This window comes from Lonchura striata, chromosome 1A (assembly GCF_050655825.1).
Source record: "Lonchura striata isolate lonStrDom1 chromosome 1A, ASM5065582v1, whole genome shotgun sequence".
Taxonomy (NCBI): domain Eukaryota; kingdom Metazoa; phylum Chordata; class Aves; order Passeriformes; family Estrildidae; genus Lonchura; species Lonchura striata.
The window spans coordinates 39,013,526-39,039,818 of record NC_140741.1 but is presented as its reverse complement, the minus strand read 5'-3'; the positions used below and the strand labels follow the sequence as shown (position 1 = coordinate 39,039,818).

Genomic DNA, 26,293 nt, shown 5'->3' with positions numbered 1-26,293 from the left:
TTAAGCCCATGAAAAAGCCTGAGCATTGAAACAGATGGGAATACTTTTTATGCACAATATACCAGGAAAAGGTGTCTACTGGCTTGCTGTTACACTGTTAATGGCTTTTACCAAAATTATAATTGTTGAAAATATAATTTCCATTGGTATTTAAATTGTTACTTCTCTCAAACAGAGGGATTATTTTTAATATAAAAGTAATGTATATACTGATTTTATTTTCTTATTTCTTCTGTTTTTTTAAGAGAGTGATTATAGATTATAGTGGTTTTTTTAAGAGAGTGATAACCAGTATCTTAAAATGTAATTTAAAAAAATAAAGGTGAGTTCAGTATTTTAGAAAACAATTATGTGAAATGCAAAATAGATTGTTACTTTTATAGGTTTTTAATAATCATTAAGTGACATAATTTTGAATATACAGATAAAGTTGGTGAAAAAAGCCCTAACATTTCTAAAAGTATAGCAATACAATACACAAGGACTATGAGGTGCTAAAGTTATTTTGAAAAACTGCTCATAATAATGGTCAAAAAATCCCAAATATTCATTGCAACATTTTTTATTTTATTAAGAATTTCTGTGGATAAGCATTGTAGTATGTCCATGCTATTTTCAGAAATAAGATAATACATAATAATATGTATCTAAAGACACAAAAGATGGCATATGACTCTAATTTTTTTATCTGGATAAAAATGAGTGTTGGTCTTTCTAGTCACACGAATGGACTCCTTCTTGCTAGTTGGACCACTTCTTCAAGAAAGCAAGACACACCTGTGTTTTAGTTTAGTATAATAAATTATGTCAAACTCAAGAGTTAATAAAGGAAATAAATACAAAATCATTTTAAAAAAATTCAACAAAGTTGGCAGATGCAGCCTTGATTTACCACTTGAAAACATTTAAATATCCAATACTAATTTTTCTGTTTTCTTTATGTTTAAACAAAATCTGTTGTTTTTTGGGGTGGAGAGAAGAAGGATGTTATGTATCAATTTTATTTAATTTTTAAACTTAAGAAATTGATTGTAAAATTGTGCTGTTTGTACTTTCAGATTGGATACTGGTGCAATTTCATTAATATTGGGTAAGAAATAAATTGGGAATGAGCTATTTGAAAATGATCTTCAGGAGTGAGTTGACAGACTAGAAATGCATAGTAAGGATGGATTTCTAGGTTAAACGTTAGCCAGAATACACAGCTAGTTGTGCTGATGTATGCTGTGGCAGGGATGGTATTGGTCAAAATTATATTTTCAGTAAGACTGTGAATAAACCTAAGAAATGTGAATGATACTCTTCTTTTTTTTTTTTACATCCTCAATGTATTTTTAAGAGCAAGAGTTACTCTATTGTGATTGTAAAGCAGAACACTGTCCCCAGGTCATTTTTCTGTTGTTGCCATGCTGATGACTATGTGGTCAAACTCTTAATGCTCTCAAAGCAGTTCCAGACTTAAATTTTCAACATTTACCCTATGGTACTCTTTCTGTTCCTACAGTAGGATAAAAAGGTCATCAACAGCTTTGTCTTTTTTCAGGACAGCATAGAAAAAAATTAGAACTCTTCTAAAAAAAAAAAAAAACAAACCAAAAACAAAACAAAATAAATATCCCTGTTTTAACCCTTTCATTTTCCATGTCTGAAGTTCTTGGAAAGTCTTGTTGTTCGGAGGGAACAGAGAAAATGTATTTAGTTGTTTATAATTATATACATAGAATTGCTTTGGGTTTTTTCTCTGATAGGAGGTCCAAGACAAAGAATCACTGCTCATTTCTGTGTTACGTAGGCTTTTCTCTCTCTCTCTCAGGTTTTTCTAGTTAAATTGTAAAGCCATTATGCCGTTAGCACAGTCTTTGGGAAAAAATTCTGAGGCCCATGAGCACACCAACACTGATTGATTTAGACAGAATAAAAGCTGGTTTTATCAAGAGAAAAGGAAGCCTCAACAGTAGTTTACTTTACTTGGGATTTCTCTAAAGCTTAAGGAAATCAAATGTGATTTTCTGTGGTTTTCCATATTGCTCAGAACAACTTATTTGTGCTGTTTTTCTCAGCATGATCTCTTAATTCATTGTATCTGAAGTAATTCTGATATTCATATTACTATTTCCTATGTTGTTCAACAACACAGTAAAAAAATTTATCTATATTTTTGGTATGCTTTTGAAGTTACCTTATTGCAAAATCATTCTTTGATAAATGTTATGAACTAGCTATTTAAATCCTTATTAAAAAAATACATGAATGTAGGCAATAAAGAAAGCAATTCAGTACAAGTAACTACATATGGAAGAAATAGCATCACATGTAATTGCTGAAAATAAATGGGATCTTGAAAATGGAATAGATGTTTATTTGATTGCTTTGAGAGTTAGCCTCCCTAAAAAGCTGATTTTAAATTAGTTTTGTGTTTGTAAGTGGTACTTGTTAACTGTCTTGGGGAGTGATCTCTTCTCTGGAAAATGCATTCTGGGATCCAGGAAAGAAAGAGGTAATGATTTTTTTTTTTTTTTAATGTGGCTGCTCTCATCTAGGAACTGGACAGAGATCACTGTCCCTCAGGAACTAGGTCTCAGAATTTTGAATGTAGTCTGTAAAACAGCTATTTAGTGGTAATTATTGTCAGTCACAACCTCTAGAATACAGGTTTTTACTGGTTATTTAGTGGGGAAAACTGTGCTTAACTGCAACTCTTTGTTGTTGTTTGTTTGTTTGGGTTTTTGTTTATTTTTTGGGTTTTTTTGTAAATTCAGATGTTCACAATTTAATTTTTGAAGAATTTTTTTTCCCCTGAGCTTGAATTGTCTAGGGAAGTAAAACAGGGTATTTTTTGGTTCATGTGGTGGTTCTGATCCTACATACAAACATAAACATATGGATTTGAGTACCTATATATAAATTTATTTAATTATGACTGATCCAGTGAAGGTTTTGCAAAAAAACCAAACCAAAACAAAACAAAACCAAAAAACCTACTAGGCATGTAATCAAAGGCTTCAAAATTAAAACTGCTTGATACAGTTTGCACGATATATTTCACTTCTCAAGAATAAGGTGTGGGACATGGTACCTCACTATGTAAAATACAGAAATTTAATTCTAGAATCTATATACTTTGGTTAAGTGTAGTTTTATAGGTAACAGCAGTAATAGGAAATAGATTTAATTTTAACTCAGTGCTTTTGTACTTGAGGGAGAAACTAAATTAAATATTATTTTAGATCTGTCAAGATACATATAGATATATAGTTCCTGTCTGTAATCGAATTTGCAGCCTAGTATCATTCTATGTTATTTGGGCGAAGCTATTTACTAAACACTTCAAATTAGAGCAGATGGATAGTGTGCTATGACAAAGACATGTGACCCCATGTCTTAAATGTTTTGCAGATAATTTGAAACTAATATTTATTATCTGCATGCTACCAACAAATTGCTGAATATTTATGTTTCTTCTTTTGAAGATTAAAATTTTCTCACATGGCCATTTGTCATTCATTTTTACTTAGTTACTCTTTGCTCTAAGATACCATTTCATGCTGTAATGCAAATCCAGTTTTCTTTTTTATCACTTAATAAAGGATTAGAACTATATTGTATACAAAATTTCTACTCAGTCCAGTCAAAGGCTTTTAGATTTAGGTAGATGTATTTTTTCTAAAATTTGATGGTTGCTACTTTTTAAAAATAGATAAATTCAGGAGTTTGTAATCTTTGCATCATCCCTCACATTCTTCTTAAATGGAGTTTTATTTCTATGACTCAGTCTTCTTAAAAACATACAAACAAGTAATAAATATCCAAAAACAACAAACAAAAAGCCAACGAAAAATCCCAACCCAACAAAACAAACTGCTTTACTGAAATTTTGCCTCAAGCCAGTTTCTCTCTGCTGGTTAAGTGGACTAAAGGAATGATAGCATTTAATTTATTTTTTAAAATAAGGCTGAAATGCTGAATTTAATTAAACAATGGAAAAATATTTAAAGTTTTCTCTCATGATTGAATCATTTTACATTTGCTTTTTTGAGCAATACTATTATAAAGAATGTGGAATATAAGCATTTCCATTGGTAAATTTTTCATCCTCACTGTAGAAGTACTAGACTCACCCCTACTGATAATACTTTTAACAAAAGCACACACTTAATGAACAGGTACTTCAGTTCTAGATGTCTTTTCCCTCTCTTCCAAATTCTTTATTGCCCCTCCACCAGAACTTGTGCTTGCATTTTTTCTTGTTTCTCTTCTTCAGCCTGTCAAAAAGGAAAGTAAATGAATGTGGAAAGGATGCCCAGCTGATCCTATAGAAAATGAATAAGTTTAAACCATGTCCCTTGGTGTGCACTAAGGGTACACACACGGTCATTGTGTGTGGTCCTTTTGCCAGCTCGGTTGTGGCAGTAGGCAGCTCTGGCCTAGGGAAGGTGGCAAACAGTAGGGAAAGGAAGGAGTGGGAAGGACCAGCCCTAACTGCTGCAGCTGTTTGCTAAGTGAGTATATGTTGAAGCCCTTGAACCTCCACAGAACATCCTTTCCCAGGTCGGTGCTTAATTCACATGTGTAATAGTCCCCTAAAATTTGATCTGAGCACCTGCTTATTTGTTTCTGCTTATTTGTTTTTCCAAGGGAAGTTGTTCTATTGTGCAAGTCCCACAGTTATTTACTTATCCTTAAAGCATAATGGAATAGTCCAGTTCCCTACAGTAAAGTGATATTTTCCCCCTGAGCTTTTAGAAAAAGGATTATTTGCTATTTCTCTGTCTCTAAAAAAATTTCCAAATACTGTATATTTGGACATTATTAGAAATGGAGGTCTGAAGAAGAATTATAAGTTATATTGTTTCATTTTTGCAATTCAGAAATATTTTTCATTAAAGGTATTTTAAATTTATTTGATTGAAAAAGCTATATATTGGATGGACTGAATGTATTTTATAACACAGTTTTTTTAAATTATTGTGTTATGAACTTGAATGCCCTGTCCAATACTTTAAAGATCCCAGAAGACAGCGCATATGATTTAATGACCTTTTTTTCATTTTGCAAACTTGACCTCTGTTCCCAACCTCAAGACAAGGAAAGACAAAGTGCTGTGAGTGACTGGCAGTTGATATCATGAAGGTTTCATCTCCTGCATCCTTCTCAGGTCCCATGGTAGTAGCAAGTCTGCTGCATGGATGTGGGACTCTCCAGTTAAACTGTCCTTTGGTGGCCAAATTCACCTCCTGCATTACTTCTTTAGATGCCCTGTAAAAATCCTCTCTTTCTTTCAACTTCTCCCAGAGACCTCTCTTTTCCAGATTAGCTGTGCAGAAGCACCTGGAGCAACACTGGGATATTTGAGAGTGGTTTGCTCCTCTGTAAGACAGAGTGTGGCATACATAGAGGCTGTTACTGGATGTGTTTAGTTTTCTTATGTGTGTTTGTGCAGTTGTATATTTGCGAGAGTTGACTGGATCTGTCCCAGTTGTTTTTGAGAACGATGTTCAATGTTTCCTTAAGTTAATAAAGATTTCTTCATTTTCTGGGAAGGTAATTCAAGGAAAATCCTAAGATACTCCTTAATATTTGGGATGTGATTTGGGCTGGGAAGGCTGGTGATAGCTTGCATGAAGATGGAGGGATTTATTCTGTCTGACAGTGAAGGCCTTGATTTATGGTAACCTGCAAGGCTGTGCTGAAGATGTGTGTGAATAGATACTATCTTTTCTAGAAATCGTGTTTGACAGAGGCATTAGCTGTGGAAGCAAGTGATTTTCACTTGTTAGTCTGTAGTAAAAATCATCTTTGCTGTGCATCTTTTTGATTGCCTTTGCAGTTTAAAAATTTACAGGCAAAATACAAAATTGTTTATGAAATTACAGTTGGAAGTGTCCTCTTTATTTAATATTTTGGATTCATTTATAGTGTCTGACATTTAAATTATTATCATATTATAATAGCTAAAATGTCCAAATGAATGTGTTAGTTGACAAACAGTCTCTTCAAACTGTTGAAATGGACATGGTATCTGAAAAATGTCAGTTTCCTATAACTTTACAGGAAGTTATCAAGGAGGTTTTTTTAATTTCTTAGTGCTTTGATATATTTTAGATTTGCTCTATGTGCTGTTCATTTCCCTGAATCTAATAACTTTGCTAGTTGTTTGCACCATACTGGTGAGTGGTTACTTCGCTGTAAGCCTAAAAATGAAGATTATGGTAGGACCATGGGATGAAAGAAATATTTCTCTTATGTATTCAAACTGCCTAATAGGAATGAAAAGCATGTTCAATAATTTGGTTTTGCTGTGTAATATAATTGTTGCTGTTAAATATAACTTCTGTGTTGCAAATACAAAAAAATTAAAAACAACAAAAAAAAAAAATAGGTTTGATCTCATTTGACCTTTCTGACGTTCAGTCAGTTAGAAGGTTTGTAAGATGTTTAATTACCAAATGGTATGATCATTATTCATCTCATCATTTGATATATAACGTCAAGTGAATTGCCTCCCTGGAGTGCTCTGTGTTTCACAGATCAATAGATTTAGTAAGAGCTTGAAGGAGAGCTTTATACATTCATAGAAAAGAAGGAAAAGTATATCCTCCTTGTAAAATGGCTTATGTAGTTATTCTCTGAGCTTTACAGACTTATTGTTTTATTTACATCTCAGGAATACAAAATCCTGTAACATAAAGGCATTTATTAAAATATTTTAAACCTCTCTCTAAAAAAAAAATATATTGCTATCTTACTCTATGTAATCAGCTAGCTTTAAAAGTCAGTCCTGACCATCTTCATTTATTAATTTAAGTAATTATGCTTATTAAAACAGATTTTTGCTTTGACACACCAACACATGGTATGATGAAAGACTGTCTAAATACAATAGACACTATTGCTTACACTATTCACATTTTTGGTTTCTGCATTTTTAAATAGGTATGGTTAGTCGTAACTGATTTGGGTTATTTAATGCTTGTTGGGTTTTGAGATTTTTTTTTCATTCATTGTGTCAAAGATATTTATGCACACTTCCAGAGAATTGTTCCTAATTGATTAATTTAATATCTATAATTTTTTAAAATATTATCATAATTTATAATTAATTGTATAAAGGATAATTACATATAGGATGCTTCGTGTTTACTTAGGCTTTTCTGAATGTATTATATTACTCTTGTCCAATATAGATGAACAATCTTTGAGCATGTCTGTCTGATGTCTTACCATTGATAGAAGAGCTTTTCAAATGACTGAAAGAGACTTCTACGAGCGCTCAAGCACTGGTGTTTATTGCTGTTTTTGTTCTGTAAGTTTTACATGCTTGATTTGCTCTTTTGACTTACCAGATTTTTGCTAAAAAACTAAAAAAAACAAAACTCTACTTCTTCTTTAACTTTTATTAACAAAGGTAAGCTTTTTAGCTTAAATTTATGCCTTGTTGTTTGTCCTTGCATCAGTCAGGCACTGAGGAAGCTGCATTTCAGCTAAGCAAATCTTCCCTGCTGCGGGACAGATGCAACATTTAGTTGAAAATTCTGCTCCCTTATTCATCTGTCACTTATAACCCATCATCTACTCAAAGATTAATTTGAATTGTGAACAATATCTAAGCTTCCTTAATCCCTTGCTCTTGTCCTTTTTCCTGAGCTGCTGTACTGTGACGGAAAGGCCATAATTCTGAAGCTTCTTATTCCTCAGGCCTACCTAAAGTAACTCCCATTGGGAGCCAATTGATGTTTTAGCAAGGAAATTCTTACCTGTTTCTGAGAACAACCTGGAAAAATTGTCAGGAGACATTCACACTCTTAGATGTTCACACTGTGGAATTCTTGTAAATGTAAAATCTAATTTGTCTGGGTTCTATGCACCAGCATTGTTCAAGGTCAGATGAAATTGTGTGAAATACAAGGCAGTGTTTCTGATATTTCATTCTTTTACTATATATTCAACATTTTTCACCTGATCAGCAAAAAAATATCATTAAGAATTAAAGTAAATTGTTATATATACTTAGCATCTTTTAGAACTGTACATATCAATAGTCATATCTTCCAGGACATTCTTGTTGAAGCAGAATTAATTTGTTGCTGTTTGCATTTATTTGCCCATACATATTTCCTGTTATCAGTAAATAGCTTGAAGTAATATGTGGTTGAATGTGAAGTCCATTTTGTATGAAAAGGAGTAAGTTTTTAATAAGTATTTTAATAAGTTAAATAATAAGTATTTAATTTTGGAATAATTTCTTTTGTAGTTTGGTAGGTGCTTTAGATGTTAGTGTAAAGAGCTCGTTACCAACAAAGTACAGCAACCCTCTGGAATTGTGTTCAGTTTAAGAGGATCTGATGGTCTGTGGATGCATCCAGAGGAGAGCAACAAAACTGGTGAACAGGCTGGAGGAAATGTCCCATTAAGAGTGGCCAAGGACTTTGGATTTATCAGGTTTGGAGAAAAGGAGGCTGAGGGATGACTTCATTGCTCTGTACAGCTTCCCAAGGAGGAGAAGGGGAGATGGAGCAGCTGATCACTTCTCCCTGGAATCCAGTGATAGGATTTATGGGAATACTTCAAAGCTGCACCTGGGGTATCTGACTGGACATTTGGAAACATTTCTTTATGGAGAGGTTGGGCAAACACTGAAACAGGCTTCCTAAAGTGTTGGTGCATGTCCCAAGCCTGTCAGTGTTTACACTTTCCTTAATAATGTTTAAACTTTTGGGCAGCCCTGAATTGGTCAGGCAGCCAGATTAAAGGATAGTTGCAAGTTCCCTTCCAACTGAAAATAGTCTGTGCTATGCTCTGCTCTGCTAGGCTATTCTAGACATCTGTGGTAGCAGTCACAAATCACTTGTTTTTACAGTATTTTTATGAAGAGTTTACAGAAGTGTGAGTACAGAAATTGGGTTTGTTCTTTCCAGACAGTGTTCCTGTAAATTTCTGCAGTGAAACATATATGCTGACAAGGTTCATAAAGGTTCACTTTCTTTGTCCTGACATCCCATAGTGACAGGACAGCAAAAATAAAAGGAAAAGGTAGGTGCACTTAATATTCTGGGTCAGTCCTGTCCCACTCTGGATATTGGAGGTCAAAAGGTCTCTTAGAACTTCCAGAGGGGTATGAATATTGTGGTTTTCATATCTCCTTTGGATCTGTTATGAACTAAAAGAATCAATAAGGAATGCATTAATTAAGATCAACTTTTGGAGGATACAGTATCCAGACACATTTGCCAAAGATAAATGTAAGTTTATTTTGTATGGTGCCATTTTGAGCTAAAAAAATAAAATTAAGGAAACAACATGTATTTATGTAGAAAATAATCTGGAGTATTACACATTAATTATTTTTTTTGTATCTGTTTGAAGCAACAAATAATGGAGTTTGCAGTATTAGATTTGCATAATTGGAGTTGAGGACAAGGAAGGCCTCTTAAAAAAATAATTTCCTTCACAATTAAAGGCAAAAAGAATCTTGAGAGCCTTCAGGAGTAATGCTCAAGACAAATAGAGGAAAGTCATCACAATTTGTATCCAGACACATAAAAACTCCCATAAAAAGTGAGTTAGCAGAGCCATCTTCACAAAAAAAGGGTAGTCGTACAATTTGAAAACTCATGAAGTAAGACTTTTTGGTTGTTTTCTCTCCATAACATTAATGTACATTCACTGACAGCCATAGTTAATGTGCACTGCAGTTGATACAGTCTCCCAACTGTCTTGATCTTTCTGTGATGGTTCTAGTCCCAAGGAACAGGAGGAAAAGGTAAGAGTGCAGGGAAAATGTACATAAAAATTAATAATTCTGAAGTATAAAAAGAATCATATATATATATAGCATAGAAAGGTGAATAGCTATTAGTCCTCTAATACAGAAGATGTTGTTTAGGACAGGGACACAGTTCAACAGATGTTCAGGAACCATGAAGGACAGGATTGAACTTATTAATGGTGTCAGAATGGAAGGCTGCAGGAACTCTGGTGAATTTGTGTGTAATACATGTCTTCTGTCATTTGTGAATTAGATCAGGAAGCCATCATATAAAGACCATAAGTAAAATCTATGCTGAACTTTGTGTTTTGTCACATTGTTAGTGATGTTGATGGTCAGACTGCTTTCATTCCTTTCCATTTTATTTGAAAAAAAAATTAAATATATATAGTAATTAAAGTGTAACAGTTGAAGAACAGCATGCAATGATTCCACAAATTATTAATATTATTCTGTGTCTTTATTACATATTATTCATATTAATAACATCTATAATAATATAGCACAGATAAAACAAATACTAGGCAACTATGGATTAGTGAACTGTAATACCATTGAGGAGCTCCTTAGGAGGCCATAAGCATGAAAGGAAAGTTTGCCTACTTTGTGTAGTCACTAGGACATCAAGGTGGAAATGTAGTCACAGAGTTCAGCATTTTGTTTTATTATTGAACATATATGCCTATGTATTGAATTCCTCCTGTCTGCATCAGGCAGATGTTGCATGTTTATCTAGGTGTTTCTGTTTCAGAATTTTGTTTTTTTCTTAACTGTTATTTCCTTTTGATTCTGTCTCTGAAAACCTCCATTATAAGTCCTCAGGATGGTACCAGGGATATAGAAGTGCAGTATTGTCATGTTGTGATACATGAAAAGCATGCATAGGTCATGTGCTGGTGCTAGCTATGACTGGTATATGTTTAATAAAATTTTATAGCTTCTAATTGGCAGCAGATTCATCAGTAAGATGCCATATTGTTACATCAAGTGGACAGTTTGATGAATGTGATCTCATTCCAAATTTTTATTTGTAACTGAGAATTTTAAAAAATATGAAACCATTTAAACTGAATGCTAGAGATTTCTTTAGTTGTTGGGTTTTTTTTTCGTTCCACCTACTTTTTTTTTCTCCTGATTTCCATTTGTAAAATTTTTGGTGACAATTGTGTTTACTTCCTTAAACATGTATAGCAACTCTGAAATTTAATTCATAGTTTCACCATTTCTTTCTATTATTGTATTTTCTTTTATGAGCACAACATCATTATGTTGTGCTGCTTTTCATACAATTTAATTCTACTATGATATACTGGATGTGAAACCATTCTCCCTATAAAGTGTAAACCATAATTTGCACTCAGTTGCTTTAGAATTAAATTAGCAAAGCTGTGCATCCCTTTTCTGCTGCTTTTGAGGATTGTGTAAATTTGTGTACTTGTAACTTTATATCTGGAAAAACCCATTCATTAACCAGTAAGGTGGATATGAATTTCATGTCTAGTACAACAGAATAAAAGAGAAGGTTAGGATACATAACTAACTTACACATTACATTAGTCCAGCATGAATGATTTCCTCAGCAGTCTTCTTATCAACAAATGTAGCAAATGGAGATGCAGCTTCTGCTCCTTGTTTGCCAGAGGTACTGACATAAGGGAGGAAAAAAAAAAACACTCCATGCTTAGGAATGTGTTGAATGTACTATATTACATCATGGGACTGCCTGTATGTGGAACAAGATGAACCAAATGAATGAAGCAGTGCTGGTCACCCTTGCAAGCCTGATACTTGGGGTGCTTTTAGCAGTAAGGCTGTGTGAGAAATTTCAGGGTGGCAGCTCCTCCATGGCACTACTGGTGGCCCAGTCTTGATTTCATACTAACCATCAAAATGAATGAAAAAAATGAAAACGTTCTATTCTATTCTATTCTATTCTATTCTATTCTATTCTATTCTATTCATTATCTTATCTATTCATTAACCATGTCATTTTTCTGATCATGATCATTCTTCCAATGAATAAATAAGAGGTGAGATAAGTGCACTGGAGTATTCAAAGCATGACTGAATTACTAAAAGGGGAGTTAACCATACCTAAGATGATGACCACACTCTCATAACGCTTGGTGGAAGTATTGTGGTATATTAATCCTTGATAAAATGCCTTCTGAACTGTTGCAGTTAAATTAATTTGGTCTATTGTGTTCTGTTGCTGAACCAATACCAGGCTATAGTTCAAAATCAAAGAAGCAAGCTCTTCATTCTGTTAAGACCTATTTAAGCTTATTTATAAGCTTTTCAAGCAGAATTAACCAAAAGTTGCTAACAACAGCTAATTATAGTACATTAAAATATGGTATTTCCTTTTCCTTAAAGTATGCTATTTAATAATTCTAATTTTTTAATCTTATTTTTAGTATTTGGTGTAGTACTAGGCATATTTTTATCTGCTCCTCTTTTTTGTGTTACAAGTCTATCAGCTTGAGAATTCTTACTGCTAGGCATGAACACTGTACTCCTGTGTTTTCCTGGTCATCTTCTCTGCAAAAAGTGCCCTGCTGTGGTATTGTCTATTTCCTAATTTAACATAGACTAGATTGCTATTTGCATAGAATAGATTTGATATTTTTATAGTACTTTCATAAGGAAACAGAAGTTTTCTAAGTCAATGCAGTCATATTGTCAGTCGCCCACTATAATTTCTGAAGCTGTTGAACAACTTCATACAAATTCGATGGAGAAGTAGAGGCCTCAAAGACATTAATATCCAGGAAAGCGAGTAGACTATTTAACAAAAACATGTAAAATAGTGCATATGCTGAGGAAAAAGTCTGCAGCATTAAGAATGCCCATGCTGTTATTCATAAAGTTCCATTGCTTATAGAACTACCGAGTTTTGTTATTTTTCTTCCACCCATAATAATTTCTTTATTCATTCATTCCACGTCCAGTTGCTGATATGGGTGTAGAGCTACTTACCACATGTTACTTGAGACTTTTCTTTGAAAGTTGCTTCATGTGCAATTTGGGTGGAATCCTCAGTCCTTCAAATACAGTTTAGTTTGTGTTTGATAAGAAATGACTGCTGTCTTTTTTTTACTCTGATATTTAATCATTAAAATGTGAGGGTTGATATTTTTTTTTCACTTAGGAGAAATGTGAATTAGTAGGAAGATAATTGTGAACTATTTATTTTCTGAATTTTGATTTCCATTGTCCAGAGGAGTAAAATGTGAAAGTAGGTTACATCATGATGCTTCTTTGAAGACTACATGCAATAGAGAATATTGCATGAACTTTTAAGGAAGATTTGTATTTATTTACATCTAACTACTATAATGGTAGGTCATGTATGCGACCCTAGAAAGGGAAGAGTTTGCAATGAATGGGAATTTATTCATATTTTTATCATTTTATGGAACACGGTGAAAAGTTATTTGTGGCAGAAGTACATTTCTTTGAAATGCTTCCCTAAAAAGTTCCTCCAGTTCCTAAAGTGTGCATACCTTGGCCATATCCCTTTCAATTTGAGCAACAAAGGGAGCACAGGACAGTGTCTGCACTAAGTAATACTAAATAAGAGCATTTAAAAAAACAGTTCATTTTCAAATCTAAGTCTATCCAATGCAGTGATGAAACGTAGGTCCTGGGGAAACAAATACTGTGGTACATAATAACAAAGAATAGAGGAAAGGTCATGCAGAGGAGGTTTAAATAATGCTACATGAACAGCTTTACTTCAGGCATGTTCTGTTTTTTAAATGCTTTGCTTTTGCAACTTCAGCATTCTTTTAATGTAGAAGATGAAACAAAAAATTGCTTTTTAAGAAGTAATCATAATAGCAACTCCTTTACACAGATTTACTGACCTCATATTTATCACAGTGCTGTGAAATTTAGGTCTGCTCCTCAGACCTACATACTTCACTGCTCCATCCAGCTAGTTGCAGCATTTTGCTGTTGTTCATTGTGCACATGAGGAACTAGAAGAAAATGAGACAAACATTTCAGGTAGACCTAATAATTACTTGCTATGAATTATTTAGCATATTTAAATATATGTATGCATTACATGTCATTCAAAAAGACCCCTAAGCACTTTAAGCTATGTTTAAAGAAAATTGGTTTTTTACACTCACTTAAATGCACCCTCTGCTGGGGTAAAACACAACAGCTGTGAAGTGCAATGTGATCTGTAAGCACAAGTGTTCAGGAATTCTGTTTTATGGTTCATGTGAAATACTGCAGCAGCCAAAATCTGTGTTCCTCTTCAGGCAAAATTGAGAATTGATTTATTGCTGATACACAGAGGAAAATATCACCTGTATCATCTTGAGCCAGTACTAGTTCTTCTGTCTTGAAACCTGATGCTACTTGTTTGTCACAGGTTGGAGATACAATTTCCTCTAGCTTAGTTTGTCTTTCAGAATTTCCATGTTTGTCATCTGGTTTTATATCTGTTAAATGAAGTTGAAAAGTAACATCAAGAAACTGCTGGATGTTGTGTTTGTGTCGTTGCTTTGTTGAGCTGTAAATACTTGTTTGCTTTTCACAGAGACTGTATTTGTTGTGGTTGTTCCTACTTCAAATCAAACAACCAACGACTACTTAAACTTACCTTGAGCTTCTCCTTGCTACTGAGAGTTGTATTAACTTCCTGAGAGTCTTGCCTTAGGTGGCAGTGAGTGACTAATTGTGGCAACCAGCATCAGAGGTTTCTTTGGTGACAGAATGTATTCTGTGTGTTTTCCCATTACATATTAGCAGGTCCCCAGAAACCCTGCTGGCTGCATAAAGGAGTTCTCAAAAATGTGTTTTTTTCCTTTTCCTGTAAAAAAGAGGAGTCCAAGTAGAAGATAAGCAAGTTTTTCAGAACTTAGGTTAAGTCCACTGGGGAAAAAAGTCTTAGGGTATGTGTGGAAGCTCTGTTCCACCCCAAAATGAGTGACTTAGCAATTAAGCTCTTTTTTTTTTTTTTGTTTTTTTTTTGTTTTTTTTTTTTTTTTTTTTTTTTGTTTCAGATCTTCTGCTTTATTTCTGTCTTTTTTTTCTCCTATCAGGTTTCTAGTAGTATATACCATTTGAGAAACCAGTGTATCCCACTAAAGGCCATGTGTCCCTTAATCATAATACTTTATCTAAAAGACCTGTGAAATAAAGAGACTTTACAAGCAAATAGAATTTTTACTATATATTCTCTAACCATAAGGAGATTACTTGACCTCCTGTGTCTTTTGCACACATCAAACTCGATACTTAAGCTGTCTTGAAGCTTGAGTTCATCCTCTGGGGATTTTCCTTTTGTCTGTCAGTCTACAGATAGAAAAATATGTCCAGTTATATTTAGCCATATGTTGACCATCTCTGTCTTTTGACTGTGAATATTATCAAACATAAAAAATACTTTCAGTTACATTAACTGTGATAATGACAGTGTTTTGATATTTTATGATTAATAGTTCATGCAAGTTTCTACTTGGCCTGTTACTAAAAAATTATTTACGTATTCTTTGACCTCATTACAGTCATTACTAAATTAACACTGATTATCCTCTTTACAGAACTTTAGAGTTCCCTATAAAAGAATGTTTCACAGAGACTGACATTCTGAGCTTCACTGTTCTGTGAGACTTTTCCACGTCTCATACATCCTGATCCGCATTGCTTTGTAATCTCTAACTGGAGATCTTCATGGGCATGTGCATGCTGCTCCCACACAGGGCCTTGTTTCAGCTGTCTCTGCACAAAAGAACATTAAGCTGTTCCTTCCATTGCACTTGAATGACAACTGCTGGTAAAGGGCTGGTTTCTAACCATGTCAGTGAGTGATGGCAGTCATTATTGCCTTATAATGTAACTCTCTTTTTAAGACAACCTGTGGCTCTCAGGTGATGGAATTTGGTGCTGCAGCTATCTGAGAGTTTTTACCTGTTTTTGAACGACCACATATGGCTTGTTTGGTTTTTTATTCCTGACAGTATATCTTATTTAATCTGACATTTTGTTTGAGTTGGAAAATTAATAAGAATGACAATGTTTCTACTTAAGAAAGTCTTGCATAGAAGCTACATATGTTTGCTGTTCAAAAATACCTTGACAAGTAGGGGGAACTCCTCTGTTTGGTTTCAGTCTCTTTGTGAATTAAGGAGATGGTTTAACCATACACACAGAACCTAGTAAAAATGGTGCTTTCTAAAATTTTCAAAACCCTGGAGAATATATAATAATTTTTGTGAGAAGTTCTACATTATATGTTTTGTCCAGTTAATTTTGATCCATCTTAGTCCCACAGTTCTGTATTGGGGCAACTAAGTTAGTAATTTTGGAATTATTTTCAGGTTTTTTGGCTTATTCAAATATGTGAGTGCTACATAATTAGACACATATTAGCTTCTAGGTTAGCTATCTACAAATTGTGATTCCCACACAACAATTTATCTAAAGGTATCCGCACTCAAGAAAAAATGACTTTTCTGGTTTTTTAAAATTTGGAAATTTTCTGTCTTCTCAATTAGAAATGTGAGATAGCAGAATTTCCTTGTAAAATATTTTGTATTTCTTTTACTATCTTGACCTTCTGTGTAAAGCACTGGATTTCTGCAATAGATAAATAAGAATACAGGTAAGAACTGTAATATTGTCTTGTTATGCAGAGGGTAATTTAAGCTCTCCCTTAGTTCACAATTGTAGAAATACTTCCACAGATGTTTATGTAGAGCACTCTTCATCACTGACATTCAAAGTATTCATCTGCAGCATAACTTACCTCAGTCTTAAATGAGCAATAGTTTTTGGCACCACAGGAAATATTGGAACACGTACTAAAAATAAATTTTTCTGCTAGCTGCAGAAGGGTTACTGGGAGGGGATCTGAAAAGGAAGTTTTGTCTCCCTCTTCCAGATTTCTCAAATATCTCAGCTGATCAACCAGCAAATGCCTCACTAGATTCCTTTTACTTATTGCTTAATGTAGTTAGAGGGCTATTATTTTATCTGATTTACAATCTTGTTTCTGGAGAGCAGTGTGAGTTCCTGACAGTATTTTTTAAGGTCATAATGTTAATATTCATCATCTAGTTCATAATCAGCATAATAAAACTATATAGTTAGTGTTGATATAGTATAGTGTAGTTTATGTGTTTCATTGTGACAGGAAATTGTTACTGATTTTTTGGGGAGGACTGAGTCTAAACCCTAACCATAGAAAAAGAGAAGGTTTTGCTACACTTAAGGATGATAATTACCAACAAGAACTAAAAAGATGTAAAAGGATCTCTTCTAGGTATTGAATGCCTTGCTATGATTGTCTTCACCATGAGATGAGTTCCATGTATTGCTTCTGCTGGTAACATTCCAAATTAGTATTTTATCCAGCCTGCAAAATGGAAATGTCAGGTGGGGAGCCAGACTGGTTATTGCTGGCACTAATGAAAACATCAAGCAACTGAAGAAGTAACAATAGCAGTAACAATAGCTCTCACTTTTTCTTTTTAGTCTGTTCTTCAAAAACTTGCTTGCTGGGTTGCAAGCGTAAAAATTAAGCTTCCCTGTATTAAATGTGCAATTCAGTATTTATACAGTGGGCCATTGCCCTGCCTTCAACCTTCTAAATACAATTTGTTTTTTTCCAAACAATATATAAAATGCTACCAAAAGTAGTACACATTAAACTTAAGTAAGAGCATAACATTATCTCTCCCTAGGATTTTCTTACTGCAGTATTTTTCTTGTATGTAATGCTTCCACTCTTGAATCCTGCTCTCTGAAAGTTCTGTGGGTGGAGGGATTTGCTTTGTTACCTTTCAGCAAAAGCAGTTATGTTCACCAGCTATGATGCTGAGCCTTCAATGGAGTTCTGGATATATGAAATGTGCTTTCATAAAAACTCCTCGTGTTTGCTTCACACTCAAAACACATTTTAACATAACTCATATAGGTGGCTTGCATGCATATATGGTGAGTTTTTGAGTCATATAAATAAATCTAAACATTTTTAAATGGCTGTACTTGCAAATAAACCCATAAATAGTCATACTTCTGTGAAACGGTAAGCAGTTACATTTTGTAAGGATTTTTAATCTTGGAGAATTCACTTATTGTTTTTATAAATTCTGAAGCACCATAATAAATACCTAGTATCTGTCCTTGCTTTTGAAAGTTACAATTTCTGTGTGTTTTTTATCAACTTTAACCCATGCATCAATGAATTCACAGTAAGGTTTTCATTTTCTTTAAAAAAAAATGTATTTTAAAAACTCCACTACTGCAAAGTGTTTAGGTTTGGCAGCTGTGAGTTGCACAGTAAAGTGTGATTTCAGATTTAATAGATTACTTGCATTTCTAGATTCCAAGCAGTTGTCAAATGGTTGTCTTGATCTCTGGAAAAAGGAAGAGATAAGTGAAATATGTATGTTTAGTATGAAGTTTGGATTTTCTAGTTTTTTCTGACCACTAGGGAGAAAAATGCCTTTATTTCAATATGAAATGGATACAAAAGAAAAAAAGAACTGTGTGTCTGATTTCATTAAAAATATCTTGTGTAGTAAATACAATACGAGTAGGATTTGGCTTTGATACAGTATGCCTGTGACGATTTCACGTATTAGGGTTTTTTCCAAGAAGCCTGCCCAGTACTAATTAAAACCAGGGAATTTAACTTCTGCACGCTTTTGTAAAACTGAAGCTGTTTGGATTAATATCTTGACTGTAAACTGAAAAGAATTTCATAAGACTGTGTCGATAATTTGTCAAGTTTTAATAAAAGGCACTAAATAACATTTGTTCTGATCATATGCTTTTTTTCTTTGCAGGTTTAGAAGGTATTTTTAATATTTGATGCCTAAAAACACCTAAAATTATCTAGTTACAGCATAACATATAATAAATCATGCTGCCATTGCGTGCTTTTCTAGGAACCCTTATTTCTAACAGATTCGCTCCTTGGAAATAAAAGAAGTGAAGTAGCCTGAATAGTATCACATGATGGCACTGTTTCCATTTCCACCTTCAATATTATGAAATAAATCTATAATAAACTGGTACTAAAATGGTATGTAATTCCAATATACTTTGTATAATTTATGTAAAAGAAAAAAATCTAACCACTCTGGTTATTAATATAGGTATTAAAATGGATGTATATTTTTCTTAGAAAAGTGTTTTTTTAAACTTTGCATATTTATAGTATTCCTTATTTTGATTTTAGAACAAGAATTCTCCACAATATATAATGTTTATGAATGTTAAACTGTACAGATTCATTTAGCATTGTGTAAGGAAAAAACACCCTGTTAATTGTTGTATAAATGGGATGTTTTATTTTTTGTTTTGATTTTATTGTGGAAAGAAAGCTAATGGCTGGTCTTTTTGTATTTAATATAAAGCCTTTTTGTGGTAAATTAGATCATTAATACAGACACATTTTTAAAAAATGCAAATTAGCTTTCCATGAGCAGAAAAGAGCTTAAAGTGTAGTAAGGTCAGAGGCAGGATCAGACATATTTGTAAAATGAATTATATTCAAGTAGGAATATGAGGGAAAATATGAATGTTAAAAAAGTCAGTGATTTATAGTATATAGATGGTAGATGTCATATTATTTAATTTTAAAATATTCTGACTCAATACCCATAAATGTACATGTTCTTTTTAGTAATATAAATTAATAATCACTTCTAAATTAATATTTTCTATTTGTAGAATCATCAATATTAATTTTTAGGAAGAGAAAACACATTGCTGATTAAAAAAAAAAAAAAAAGGTGGTGGGTGTGATTCTACTGTGCCTCAGACTACTTCAGAGTAAAATAAATATCCAGTCCCACCATTCTCTTGTATGAAATTAGACTGATTTGTATATTTCTCTGTTATGGGGTTTGTTGCTAAAACAAAACAAAATAAAAACCCTGAAAGAGGAAGTAAGAAAATTACCCAGTGGTGATATGGAGCTAATAGCTGGGGTTTGGATATGTGTCATATGGGTGCTTGCACTCCAGGAATGTCCTCTGCCAGTACAAACTTCTGTTCTGAGCAATGTGAGGCTTTTCTGTGTCTTTCTTTGATGTGAAAGCAGGGGCAAGCAAAAATGTGTGTTAAAAAACCCCACCTGTCATGTAAAATTTCACTTCTATTTAGTGAATTATCAAATTAGCTGAATAAAAGAGGGCACAATATATTCTTCTGAACTTCATCAGTAAACTGGTTTTAATAATAACAAAAAAAAAAATTCAGTACACCTTAAAAAGAATGTATTTTTATACAGTGTGTCATAACATTTAATCACGGAAAAAAAATTGCTCCTGTTCTTAAAATCAGTGGTAGAAGCTCAATGTACCAATCTATTAAAATGTTTTTAAATAATTTAAATTCTCTAATTTGTTTATTTTAGTCAATAAACAATACTTGAATAATTTCAATTTGACATTTTAATTTTTTTTTCTGGCTATTCTGGTTAGTAGTAGTGCTTTACAGAAGTGTTTCAGTGTTACACTACCTCTCTTCTCTCTCAGTATCTAATAGTCCACTCCCTTGTATCATGTTTGAGAGGGAGATTAAAATTATTGTTATTTTGAATTTTTTTGCAAATTTTTTAGAAGATTTAGTGATGTAGCTGGACTCATTTAATAAATTGCAATAGATAAGGAAAAGCTTTCATTACTCACAGCTGTCTATTCGTTTATGTGTCCCATTTGTTCATGTATGAGGTGAAGAATTCCAGGATATAGTAAGTGAACACTGCTCTGCTCAGTGTATTTCACCATTCAAATTATGTGCAATTTCACAATGCCAGTGTTACTTCTCAGAACAAATTTCATACAATAGTAATTCTGTGATTATTCATCCAGTTTAATTAATTCAATTAAGTAAGTCTGCTGTCAGGTGTCCTTTTAATAATTGAATCAACATGCAGATACATAATAAGCATAAAAGCATTTCCGTGGCTGCAGTAAATTTAGATCCAAAAGAATCTGCTATTCCACTACATTTGATATAGATTATTCTATAATATTTCAGTAATGGGTTGCACAAAGGCTGCCTTTTAATTCTTTGCTTTCTCAAATGTCTTTATATATAATGGTTTAAAACAGAAGGTGTTCAAAAGAGGGTGACCTTTTTCCATTACCATAGTTCCTGTCATTAATGCATTATAATTTTCTTTAGAAGTCTGGAAAAAATGTGTATATATGCACTCTGTAGCAGGTATGAATCAAAGTGTGTTAGTAAAAGTTAAGAATTGTATGTTATTACTAAAAAAGGAGGGGGAAAAATAAAAGAAAAATGTGAGGAAGTAATTTTACTGTTATTTTTACTGAGAAAATTTAAACAAACCTTACACTTTATACAAAGCAGTTACAGACTTGAGAATTTTGGCATTTGTAATCTGAACTAACAGCAGTTGACCTACTCAGATACTAAAAATAATATGCCCCTTAACTAAATTTAAAGTCAATAGAATGTTATATTAGGCTAGATTGCGTATAAAGGCCAATAATATATTTCCATCCTTTGCAATATATTACCATAGATGTTATTTTAATAACATATATATTAAAAAACATGATAAATTATTTACTTGGCGTACTTTCAATGGTGCTTGATGTCATAATTATTGTAAATATTAATTGCTGTGCTAAAAATGTAAGCAGGATGACTTTGTATTAGATGAAAAATGAAAATAGTCTGTGTACGGGTAAATAGATAATCATACAAAAGTAATTGGGGTTTTAAAACCCCAATCTATTCTGCCAGCATGAGCTCGTTTGCATGTTAATCACGAGAGTGATTTCCTACTTCACAAGGAAGTCCACACTCTTTCATAACCACTTTTAATTGCATTTAAAATGTTGCAGGGTTGGGATATTAGAAATGGAGGCGTATCAGTGTCAAATTAATAAAAAAATGTTTCTGAAAATCTTTATGTGCTACAGATTATAATATTATGGGTTTTTTTGTTAGAAAATACAAAATGTGTTTTAGGATATATTTTAAGGGAGGCATGTTAAATGATAAAACCAGATTAATTTGTACATGTGTTGTTTCTTTAGAAATTTCATAATTGGAAACCCCTTTTTAGCTGGAAAGTATAGAATACATTTTTATTATTAAAGTGCTTTATACATTGACCAGTACTCTAATTAATTTCTCATTAGTCAATAAAATAGTAAATTAGCAACAGTTAAAAATGTGTTTTTATAATAAAGCATAAGGCTTTGTGACATTAGAAAGCTGTATGTAAAATTCCTTTCAGTTATATACCATTTTACTTGTATATATATCTTCAGAGGAATCCAGTTAATTATTTTAATGGAAAATAATTGTACTGCTTTCATATATAGATTTTTTCTAGTTATTTTGAAATCATATGCTAAACATATAGAAACCAAAAAAGCAATTACAGATCAGAATTTATATAATTTATGTGTACTGCATGCTGTCACTTGAGATTGATCCTAGAATAAATTGTGAGAAAAATGTATATATTTCTTATTATTTATGGCTAACTCTGCCTTTAGAATTCAAGATGGGAATAAAAATAGTAGAAAGCTATTTAAGAGTTCTTTTTTCCTTTTATGTTCAGAGTGCTGCAGTAATAAATGGACAACATTTTAAATGATTTTGTGATATTCATATAAGATTCAACAGAGCTTCCTCTGTAATCTGTAAAAGGCCAATGTCAAAGTAAAGACAAAATGACTTGTTCTCTGAAGACAGGAACGAAGAAATGTAGCTCTCTAATAAAATAGTGTTAAGTTCACAATGGTTACATTGTGATCAGTCTCAAAGATACAAAAACTAATTTTTAGTCAAGCTGTTAAAAATTATATATTTAAGAAGATGAAAAGTTTGAGGATTAAAGAAAAATCACTCACAATTTTAAAGAGGGTATATTTGCTTTCATCACCAGGTGTTCTTTCTAATATAAATTACCAAGATGATGTTTCCATAACATAGCTTGGGGTGCTCTGGAGATTAAAACTACCAAAACAGACCTATTAAATTTTTCATAGGGAGGGTCCACCAGGGATAATAAGCCAATATTCCTTGTCCCATATTCCAGATGTTTTATGTAATTCTGCATCTTGCTAAACCTAAATTGTAGCTTTTCCAGAAAAAATGTACTATGGAGACTAAGATGAAAGGCAAGAACTGTTGAAATGTTAATTTTACTATCTGCTGTTGAGGTCTGTTACCTTTTTTGTATTTTTTTCTTACTCCCAGTAGCTCAGTTCTGTTTTATGAATGTTGTGGTATTTCAGTTGTTTGAAGTTTTGAAACTTGGAGCGTGACTTTGAGTTGGCAAAACACAATGCCACATGGTGTGTGACACGCTGATGGATAGTCTTTGATCCAGATGATTCACAATCTTTCCACTTTTAACTTGATTCAGGATGAGAAAAATAAAATTTAACAGTAAAAAAAGTTTTAGCAATAACCCTTTTAACATAAACCCAGAAAAAATATAAATAAATAGTTCTATTTAGTAATTTTCAAGTAATAATGTAACAGACAAAAATATATTTTGTTGTTCTTTTCATGCAGACTGTGGACATTTAAAAACAATATTGGGGTTATTGCACAGCTATGGAATATTTCTGCATTGATCTGAAACAGTTACTGATTTAAAATAAAGTACTGCTGCACTTCACAGATCAGTTGGCAAATGTGATGAAATAAATACCCTAGGCCACTCTTCTGATTCCCACTCCTCAGTCTCCTGTAGTACTCCAGTGTTAGCTGACCAGCAGAAAAGTTCATGGACTGATTCCTGCTGTAGTTTGGAACAGACATGGATCTGGCCTATGTGAACTGATGTCTGATTGTTTTGGTTTTTTTTTGATCCAACATGAGATACATGTGGTAGATGGGCATTATATAAGAGGAAAGAACCAATGCCTTGTGAAGTGCAACTCCCATTCAGGTGGGCTGTTCCAGGAACAGCAAGAGACATGGCTGCTGGCTGGCCCATAGGTTTTTTTCCACTAATTGATTTTTTTCAACATAGTTGTTCAGATGCATTTTTCTGTGATAAATATTTCTCACTGCATGACTTCTTATATTAAATGAGTTTTCTAAAACTGTTACTTTTATACTTTATAATTTATTATACTTCAATTTCTGAAAATAAGACTTGTATGGAGACTTGTGCTATTAAAGGCTAATGCCATTTTATAATGCTTATATTTAATGAATATTTAATGAATGCTTACAACTTTCTAACATTTGCTGCTCCTGATCCTTAGGAGTTCAGTTCTTATCAGTTTTCTCTTTTTCTCAATTTTTAAATGTTTAAATTTTTTTAAAAATGTGTTGTATTTCCCTTCAGCTTTTTTTCTTCAGAAGACTGGAAAATAAGTAAAAGATCACACTGTATACCAAGGCAATACAGAAAGTTACAGGACAGAGACTATTTGCTAAAATTTTAGCATTTGTTTCAATTAATTTAATTCACTTTCCTTTGGAAAATGAAGGTTTTATTAAAAAAAAATCCACAGTATTTTCATCCATTCAACTTGAAAGTTCCTATTCCAGTTCATTTGACTTCCAACCCTTTTAGAAAAAAATAAAGGGAGAGTTCTGATTATCCTCCTGAGTCTAAATTAAGAAACCAGGAAACCTCGGTCTCCATTCCATATGTGTTTGGGAGAGAAATCTGGGGAAATTTCTTTCTGGCCTATTTCTACATCATAAAGAAAGAAAGAACTGAAAAGCATAAACTCTGTTATGTAGGTGTTTTTCACCTGTGGGGAGGAAAAAAGTGAGAAAATGTACAGTCTGTCCAGAAGAGATTTCCTCCTTGCCACATATGACTACACTGCTTTAAGGTGTGCTGTACATAATGTACATGAGACTATCTGGAAAACTGCATCGGTTCTAATATAAACACCAAACCTTTCTAAACCTGTCATTTTGGCCATGATTTTAAACCAAGTGTGTTTAAGAAGTCTTTGTAAAAATGGGGTTTTTAAAGGTGACGTTAGCAATCTGATTGTTTTTTTGTAGTTTTCTAACTTTAGAGCAAAAAGGTCTTCCTGTGAAAAATAGAGGCACTGTTTCACTTCATTTTTTTTTTCTCTTGTCATTATTTGGCAAACTATTCAATCTCTGAAAATGAAATATATTTGATTTTATTCTTGCTCTTACATGCAAAATTAAGATTGCTGTTCTTTTACACACTCAAGATTTTTTCTTTGTATTTTATTTTCTTCTTTTGCAATAGTTGAAGTATTAGGGCTGAAAAGTGGGGCAAAATGATCCTTTTATCTTTTAAACATGTACAGTCAGTGATTGTAACCATTTTCCCTAATCTGTTTCCATAGTTTGTTTCTACTTTTTCCTAGAGGCAGTATGGTGTGATTGTTCTGCCGCAGTTCGTATTAGTTATTATGAATTTTGCACAGTGTTCAGATCAAGTCCTTTAATGTCTACTATTAATAAAAGCAGCAGAGTTCCCCAGTTTGAGCAGAAGTTTTATAAGTGTGTGGCAAAATAATGGAGAGCATTTGAATTTAATGGCTTATAGGTGATGATTTTCAATTAGGACCAATGCCTGAAAAGAATCCCTCCCAATGTGTTATGTCTACATGTTATCAAACATGTTGATACTTGTATCTTTCCTATTTCCTTTTAAAGTAGGCCTGTGCTATTCATTGTGGTGAAGACTTTAGATTCTGAATTTGCAGACTGTATTTCATTTAAGAAGGAAAATATTTCAGAGTTCTTGCATTCCTTACAAAAAAGCCAAACTCTTGGACTTTCAGTAAAGATGGATTTGGGAGAATAGCACAGTGGGAGGAATAAACCTGCAAACATGCTTTGGGTATTTGGAGTGACTTGTGCCTGTTTAGAAGGATAGCCCATGGTTGAGCAGCCTGACGTTGCATGTCCTGCACGGAGCTCATGGCCCAGGTCTCTTTGAGCCAGCGCCTGTTTTCCACTCCTGAGAGCAAGTGGCACAATATCTTCTGTCCTTATCTCTACCCTCTATTTCCCTTCACAAGCTCCATTGACTGCCCAGACAGAGAGACTCCACTTGTCCTGTGTGCTGGGCCTGTCCCTGCTTTGTGCAGGCTCTGCCTGTGCCTGAGCCTTGCCTGGGATGCTGCTTGTTCCATGGCCAGGGTTCAGTGGCAATGGCAATGGCAGTAGGAAGCTGGAGCTGGTGCTACTCTATAATAAATATCCAGCTCTTGAATCAGATAATGCTCCACAGTGGTTTACGTCAGGGTTCCCATGTTTCTGGGCAATTGCTGGCTTCGAGTGCCTGAAACAATATGGCCATTGTCTTGCAGCATGTGGGAATCATGAAGGAAGATGCTGCAGGCTTCAGGTTTACAGCAACAATGATGATGTGGATGACAGCTCCATGATATCAACCTGGAGCAGGCCCGGGAACTGGTTGTCTTTTTGATTGTGTCTAAGTGTTTTTATGTTTGAAAGCACTGGTTAACTTCTTGGCTTCTTGTAGTAGAAAGCCTAGATATGGATTAAATATACATGAAATGTGATGGCCAGAGAAGGGAGCCTTGC

At 33.4% G+C, this 26,293-nt stretch overlaps 1 protein-coding gene across 34 annotated transcripts in view; it reads left to right on the top strand.

The window, feature by feature from the left end:
• Positions 1–26,293, top strand: part of FOXP2 (forkhead box P2) — a 398,716-nt gene that overhangs the window by 123,425 nt on the left and 248,998 nt on the right. For 5 of the 34 annotated variants that reach the window (XM_085568376.1, XM_085568391.1, XM_085568389.1 and 2 more), the window contains one exon: positions 7,185–7,303. The exons of the other annotated variants lie outside the window; for them this stretch is intronic. The gene's annotated coding sequence lies outside the window, so the exon portion shown is untranslated. The remainder of the gene's footprint in view (positions 1–7,184; positions 7,304–26,293) is intronic. 34 annotated transcript variants of the gene reach the window in all.